This window comes from Apodemus sylvaticus, chromosome 7 (assembly GCF_947179515.1).
Source record: "Apodemus sylvaticus chromosome 7, mApoSyl1.1, whole genome shotgun sequence".
NCBI classification, from domain to species: Eukaryota; Metazoa; Chordata; class Mammalia; order Rodentia; family Muridae; genus Apodemus; species Apodemus sylvaticus.
Genome location: NC_067478.1, coordinates 33,886,131 through 33,894,850, shown reverse-complemented (window position 1 = coordinate 33,894,850; position 8,720 = coordinate 33,886,131).

Below are 8,720 nucleotides of genomic sequence, written 5' to 3'. Positions count from 1 at the left end.
GCAAGAGTCAGTTCTATCATCTGGGCTCTGGGTGTAGAGCTCAGGTCACTAACCTTAGCAACTGATTCCTTTATCCTCTGAACCATTTAATCAGCTCAACAAAAATATGTTTATGGCCATTTAAAAAGATTTTATTATGAGGGCTGAAGAGATGACTAATCAGTTAAGAGCACTGGTTGAGGACCTGGGTTCAATTCCTGTCACTCACAGGACAGCTCACAGTAACTCCAGTTCCAGCTGTGCATACCCCTCCCTCTTTTTAAAAATATGTATGTATGACTCAAGTATTGGCTCAAGTGCCCCAACCCATGTGTGGTCTGGAGGGCTGCTGTGTGGAGTTGGTTCTCTCTTCCCACCTTCTGTGAATCCTGTACTGGGACTCAAGTCTCCAGGACTGCGAGACAAGAGTCTTTATTTGTTGTGCCATTTTTTTGTTGTTCTTTTGTTTTGTTTTGTTTTGTTTTGTTTTGTTTTGGTTTGTTTTGGTTTGGTTTGGTTTGGTTTGGTTTTGGTTTTTGATTTTTTGAGACAGGGTTTCTCTGTGTAGCCCTCTGGCTGTCCTGGAACTCACTCTGTAGACTAAGCTGGCCTCGAACTCAGAAATCCGCCTGCCTCTGCCTCCCAAGTACTAGGATTAAAGGCATGTGTCACTACTGCCCGGCTGTTGTGCCATTTTAAAAATAGATGAAGAGCTTAATTTAGAAGCCAATGAACACAATTGTTTTCTCCCTACTCAAGCTAAAATGTAGTGTTTCCCTTCTTTATAATGAAGATAGTGGGGATGACTCCACAGTTAAAAGAGCTACTTGCTCTTGTAGAGGACCTGAGCTCCATCCCCAGAACCCACATGGCAGCTACAACTGCCTGAAACTCCTGTATCAGGGACCTAATGTCCTCTTCTGGTCTCCATGGCACCAGAAACACATGCGGAACACAAACACACACGAGGGCAAACACTCATGTACAAAATCATAAACAAAGACAGGGCCAGTGAGACGGTCCAGAGGGTAAACTCTTGCCACCAAGCATTCTGACTTGAGCTCTAGTCTCAGGTTCCACATTATAGAAAGACAGACTTGACTCTTATTAACACACACACAAACATACACATGAACGCATGCACATGCGCACACGCGTGCACACACACACAAGTAAATGTAATAAACTTAATAAAATGAATACTATTGCTTTAAAACATGAAAATAAATGAAGGGCTGGAGAGATGGCTCAGTGGTTAAGAGCACTGACTGCTCTTCCAAAGATCCTGAGTTCAAATCCCAGCAACCACATGGTGGCTCACAACCATCTATAATGAGATCTGATGCCCTCTTCTGGTGTGTCTGAAGACAACTACAGTGTACTCATACATATAATAAATAAATCTTTAAAAAAAAAAAAGAAAGAAAGAAAGAAAATAAATGAAGATGGCCGGCAATGCCATTGGCAACCCCTGTGACTTTGTTACCAGAAGAAATGAAGCTACTTCTTTTTTTTATTTTGTTTCTGTTTTTTTCGGTTATATTAAATGCAGGTTTATTGGCCCCAAGGACTGAAGCCAGGGTAATCACCAAGGGGAGAGAGAGAGAGAGAAGGGGAGAGGGAAAGAAAAGCTAAGCTGCTTTCTTATCACATCATAGTTCTTACATATGTCTCAGAAATATAATTTACATTCATCACTACTTTGAAATTACTGTGCTTGGGGCTAGAGAGATGACTCGGTGGTTAAGAACATGCTCTGCTGTTACAGAGGCTCCAAGTTCTGTTCCTAGCTGTTGTTAGACAGCTTTTTAATTCCCTGTAACCACAACTCCAAGAGGATCTGATTGCCTCTAGCTTCTGAGGACATCTGCATTCACGTGTGTGGGTGCACACACACAGGCACACACATATTCACATAGTTACAAATAAAATGCATATTGAAAAATTTTAAATTATTAGACCTGACCTAGATCCTGTAATAGGTCAATGATAAAGCATGCACCTACCATATTTTAAAGTATTTGATAGTTTTATTTTAAATGTCTTGTGATTTTATATATATATGAGTACACTGTTGCTATCTTCAGACACACCAGAAGAGAGTATCAGGTTTCATTACATATGGTTGTAAGCCACTCTGTAGTTGCTGGGCCTTGAACTCAGGACCTCTGGAAGAGCAGTCAGTGCTCTCAACCACTGATACATCTCTCCAGCCCTGATAGTTTTATTTTTATAAAGTTATTTTCGTTTATACTCTTATACTTTTTATTTTATATACCTGAAAATACCGTAAGAAAAGAGTTCACTGGCTTAACTGACTACCACTGGGACTGGAGAGGATCCTATGGCACAAATACAGTAAACACACACACACACACACCCCACACACCCTGTATTAACAGTAGTAATAGTATTTGTTATTTGTTCATGACAATCTAATTCTATAGAACCTGAGCTGTTTTGAATGTGTGATGTGACTTTTATTTATGTATTTATCCATCTTTGTAAATGTGTATTTGTATGTGTATATGTAAATGTGTATTTGTGTGTATATGTAAATGTGCATTTGTATGTGTATATGTAAGTGAGTGCACATGAAGGCCACTTACAGAGTATGGAGGCCAAAGAACAAACTCTTACTATAGGAGTGTTGGGATTTCAGCCACTTGATCCTACCCGCTGCTTTATATGGGTTCTGGGGATTTGAACTGAGGTCATCGAGTGAAAGGACAATGTAAACCCCATTTGTCTCCATTTTAAGAACCAGGCCTAATTTCAGAACAGGTCCGTAAGGCACCAGCTTCAAGAATAGACTGTAAGTTCCAGAAACTAGTCCATAAAACACCAGCTTTAGGAACAAATCATAAAATCCAGAACAAGATCATAAAACTCCCTCCCAAAGAACAGCCTGGGGATAATCACAAAAATAGAAAAATATATCAGAATGGGCCATCTACGCTTGGCAGCCCTATTTCAACATACAGTTAAAAGCTCATAACGTAGGAATGCAGACCACTGACCACCTGTGACCCCCCCTGCACCCACCAATGAAATTTTAGATTTCCTAATCCTCTTCTAGAGAGTTCCCCTAGTTCCCTTTAAAAAGGCCTGCATGCCTTTGTCTGGGGTCACCATTTGAGAAAATAATTAGCCTCCACAAGCTAGATATTTCTACAAAAGAAACACTCTGTTTTTACATACAAAGTCTGAGGTCTTCCTTAACCTAGTTTTCAGACCCTAATACAAGTTGTATGGAGCTGTCTCCCTAACCCTGATTTCTGAGACAGGGTCTCACGTTTCCCAGACTGGTATCAAACTCAGCACTTCAGCAAGGATTATTCTCTTGCTTCCATTTTCTGAATGATAGGAGGATAGCCATGTGCCACCATGCCCAGTGCCCCGTTGTGACATAACCATACATGCTTCTCACTGTGTTCCTGGAGAATGCTACAGTGTCTGCTGGCCTTATGTACTAAAGAAGTAAAGCTCTTTTTGTTTTCGAAAAATCAGTGATGGTACTGGGATTGTTAGTGTCAGAACTTGGGCCCAGGAGGCCAGAGCAAGCCAAGTTCAGCCTGTCCCTGATAGGTCAACCTAAGAAACACATAGCAGTGGAAAGCAGAGACAACACCTTTCTTCACTGTGGCCACACTGGGAAAGGAACCGATTAAGAGGTTCAGTTTATCTTCTGACATGAGGTTTTGGTTATGCAGAGGGAAAAGAGACACACAGCATACCTGGGCCAGAGACATAAATAAGTGGGCAAAAAAGAACTTGCTGCCACATCTGACAACCCAAGTTTGATCCCTGGGACCTACGTGGTGGAAGGGCCAGTTCCCAAAAGTTGTCCAAATGCATGCCCTCCCTCTCTTCTCCTCCTCCTCCTCCTCCCCTCTCCCTCCTCCTCTCCCTCCTCCATCCTGTCTTCTTTTCATGCAAGCACACAACACATACACAAAATTAAAATGTAATAAAAAAAATTTCAGTAGATATGCTCAAAGCATTGTTGGTCAAAGCATGGTCCTGGTTGTGGTGGTTTGATTAAGAATGCCTGCTGTGGCTTCATATGTTTGAATTCTTGGCCTTTACTTTGTGGATCTGTTTGGGAGGTGTGGCCTTGTTAGAGAAGGTATACCGCTGGAGACAGGCTTTGAGGTTTCAGAAGACTCATACCATTCCATCTGCTCCTTATTTCCAGATCAAGGTGTGAGCTCGCAGCTGCTCCTGTCCAGGTGCCTTTGCACCGCCATCGTGGATGCTATTCCTCTGAAACCAGGGCCAATTAAACACTTTCTTATAAATTGCCTTGGTCATCATGTTTTGCCACAGCAACAGAAAAACAATAGGACACCAATATAGTCTTGTCTTTCTAGTAATTTGCAGGTCAACCAGAGTTCTGCAATGAGACCTTGTCATAATAAGCCCTCCTTTCAATCCCTACCAATACCTTGTCCCCCCAAATAGAAGCAGATTGGACTCATGAAGAACCATGGAGTCTCCACTACTCAGCTTCCACAGTTACTAATGTGCACCCAACGTGTTTCATAGGTACTCCTTTATCCTTCTTCCACAAAGACATTTACACACAAATAGGAGATAGCATATTGATATGTTCTTCTATACAATTAACTATAACTCTGTAAAAGCCCCTTCCACACATACAGAATATTTAAAAGTAAATAGTTCCTTTATGTCTTTAGGTATCTAATGGATGTTCAGATTTCATTACCTCATATATATCAAATCAGCATCTAAATAAAGGTCAGACATTTAATTTGATTAAGATATCTCTGTCTGGGAGACCTCGGGAAGCTGAGGTGGGCCAGCGCAGGCAGTATAGTGAGACCATCGTTTAAAAGAAAAACATTTTTAAAGATGTCTCTATCTGCCTTTTCAACAAATGGTGCTGGTTCAACTGGAGGTCAGCATGCAGAAGAATGCGGATTGATCCATCCTTGTCTCCTTGTACTAAGCTCAAATCCAAATGGATCAAGGACCTCCACATAAAGCCAGACACTCTGAAGCTAATAGAAAAGAAACCGGGGAAGACCCTTGAGGACATCGGTACAGGGGGAAAGTTTCTGAACAGAACACCAATAGCGTATGCTCTAAGAGCAAGAATTGACAAATGGGACCTCATAAGGTTACAGAGTTTCTGTAAGGCAAAGGACACCATCAAGAGGACAGATCGGCAACCAACAAATTGGGAAAAGATCTTCACCAATCCTACATCAGATAGAGGGCTAATATCCAATATATATAAAGAACTCAAGAAGTTAGACTCCAGAAAACCGAACAACCCTATTAAAAAATGGGGTACAGAGTTAAACAAAGAATTCTCACCTGAAGAACTTCGGATGGCGGAGAAGCATCTTAAAAAATGCTCAACTTCATTAGTCATTAGGGAAATGCAAATCAAAACAACCCTGAGATTTCACCTTACACCAGTCAGAATGGCTAAGATTAAAAATTCAGGAGACAGCAGGTGTTGGAGAGGGTGTGGAGAAAGAGGAACACTCCTTTACTGCTGGTGGGGTTGCAAATTGGTACAACCACTCTGGAAATCAGTCTGGCGGTTCCTCCGAAAACTGGGCACCTCACTTCCAGAAGATCCTGCTATAGCACTCCTGGGCATATACCCAGAGGATTCCCCACCATGTAATAAGGATACATGCTCTACTATGTTCATAGCAGCCCTATTTATAATTGCCAGAAGCTGGAAAGAACCCAGGTATCCCTCAACAGAAGAGTGGATGCAAAAAATGTGGTATATCTACACAATGGAATACTATTCAGCCATTAGAAACAATGAATTCATGAAATTCTTAGGCAAATGGATGGAGTTAGAGAACATCATACTAAGTGAGGTAACCCAGACTCAAAAGGTGAATCATGGTATGCACTCACTAATAAGTGGATATTAACCTAGAAAACTGGAATACCCAAAACATAATCCACACATCAAATGAGGTACAAGAAGAAAGGAGGAGTGGCCCCTTGTTCTGGAAAGACTCAGTGAAGCAGTATTCGGCAAAACCAGAACGGGGAAGTGGGAAGGGGTGGGAGGACAGGGGGAGAGAAGGGGGCTTACGGGACTTTCAGGGAGTGGGGGGCTAGAAAAGGGGAAATCATTTGAAATGTAAATAAAAAAATATATGGAATTAAAAAAAAGATGTCTCTATCTTTTTGTTTTCTTGTCACTTAATAGTTGAAACTGAATCACACAGAATTAACAAATCTTAAAATGTTTGACCTATAGATAACTACGCATAACATCTTCAAACATAAGATCCATGGAAAAAACGAAACATGCAATAAATCACTAGTCCCAAAATCATCAGCCAGGAGTAAGAGGAGATTAAGCTTTGCTTCTCAAAAGCCCAGCCCTTGCCCAGTGGCTGAGCAGGTGCTGACACAATGCTCAGCCTTGGGCCCCAAAGGTGTGGCCTCTCTGTAACCTGACCAGGGACCTGCTGAACCGCTCAGACTGGCTTTTTCTGTTGGGGGGCCCAGGCTCTGGGCTGCTCCACACTTCCTCTTCATCCTAGTATCCCAGGCCCTAAACTGTGAGTCTGTCCGTTCATTCTGGGTGGGTGGAGTGAGGCTCTGATGACCTAAGAACGCAAAGCAGTTAGGTCTGTGGTAATAGAACTAGGGACTCAGGCCCTGCGTTCCTAGTTCCCAGTCTGCCCAACTGCAAATGAGCTTAGAAGTGATCATTTTAGCTGAGCGGTGGTGGCGCATACCTTTAATCCCAGCACTTGGGAGGCAGAGGCTGGTAGATTTCTTGAGTTCAAGGCCATCCTTATCTATAGAATTCTAGGACTACACAGAGAAACCTTGTCTCGAAGGGGGCGGAGGAGAAGTGGTCATTTTGTAAGAGGGTGGAAACTGGCTTCAGATGCTATAGCAAGCGACACAAACATATATTCTTGAAAAACAAATGTAGGTTCTGGGGAACTTGTGGTCTGACAGCTCTTCCTCTGTGTGCTCATTTAGAACCAAAAGTTTCTCTACTTTGTCTATGAGATGCTGCATAACACAATAAGTTTGAAGTCAAAATTACCAGCCAACTAGAATGCAGAGTATGTTTACTTCCTGCAGCAGCCAGAACAAAACACCAGAAGCTAAGTAGGAATGGGTTATCTCACAATTTAGGGGCTGGAATGAAGAAGGTGTTGAGAGGGGTGTTGGTTCTGAGGACAGGGATGAAGAAATCCATCCCATGCCTCTTCTCAGCCTCTGTTTGCTCACAGCATCTGGAGTTCCTTAATTCACAGAAACAACGCTCCGTTCTCTGGCTGAATATCCTTCCATTGGTCCAAATGGATGTCTTTGTCCAGATTTCTCCTTTGGGACAAGGCCAGTAGTCATACTGAATTAGGGGCCTGCCCTGACTTCATACAGACTAATTACATCCATCCACAACATTCTTTCTAAATAAAACTATTTTCTGAGAGAGTAGGGATTGGGACTTTGCTGCAGGAATGGAGGGAGACATGGTGGACACACACTCCTGCCCATTATACTGATCTGTATGAAATAGATGTATGGTATTTTTACTGATTTCTTATCAGTTTACAGTTGCTTCTTTGCTGTCCTGGAAAAATTCCAATCCTCTGCATAACACTGAGTCTAGCATTTGCGTAACTAGAGTGCCTGAAGATCCTCCCTCCTTCCCCCTCCCTCCCACTCTCTTTCCCTCCTCCTCCTCCTCCTCCTCCTCCTCCTCCTCCTCCTCCTCCTCCTCCTCCTCCTCCTCCTCCTTCCCCCCCCTCTTCCTCCTCCTCCTCCGTTCTTCCCTCCCTCTCTCCCTCCTCCTCTCAAGTTTCCTGCAGGTAGACGACTGCAGGAAAAGTCCGTATTTTGTCTTCCAGTCTGAAACTGTTCTTTGAATTGATAATCATAACATTTAAGAATTAATTGCCGAGGGAGCCCAGTGGCAGCGGCTTTAAACGCTGCACAGAAGAGGCAGGAAGATCTTTGTGAGTTCCAGGCCAGCTTGATCCAGGGAGTGAGTTCCAGGTTCCAGGACAGCTAGGGCTACACAGAGAAACCGTGTCTTCAGAAACTAAAAACAAGACCAAAAAGAACCGTTGAAGGATGATTGAAAATATTTAAAGATCTGGGATTGTCAATATAGAAGCAAAATTTTCCTCTGTGTGAATTGTTTTAAGAAAATACTCTGGAGAAGGGACAGAAGCCAAAAAACCCTGCAATTTCAATCACCAACTTTAATAAAAGGAGTAGGGAAAAGATTTTTAAAAGTCCTAACGTGGGTTCCCGACTGCGCGGAGCCAACGCAGTCTTAAAAAGACATTAGGGCTGCTCCGAGCTAACCTTCAATACGTTAAAAAACCGAAGGTCACTTTCCACAGTGTTTGTGAACTCTACGATTTCATTAATTTTCATATCACGGTATCTCCCAACTTTTCATTTTAGGCTGCTCCTAAAATAGAACATTGAGAGAGCGGAATGGTTTCCTAGGCGAAATGGGCTGCTGTTTCTCATTTAAATCTCACTTAACCGTGTCGGTGCTGGTTGTAAGTGGGTTTGTGGTACAGATATGAAATAACTTGTAGTAATCATTTCTGTCCTTACAACCACGTTGGCAAAAGCGCCTTCACCCACTGGGACAAGCTATTAGCAAGATACTAGCTGCATCTTTAAGGTTCTTTTAGTATTGGACAATAAATAATTCGGTTTCATAACAGATATCGTGGAAAAACCGAAAACTAAAC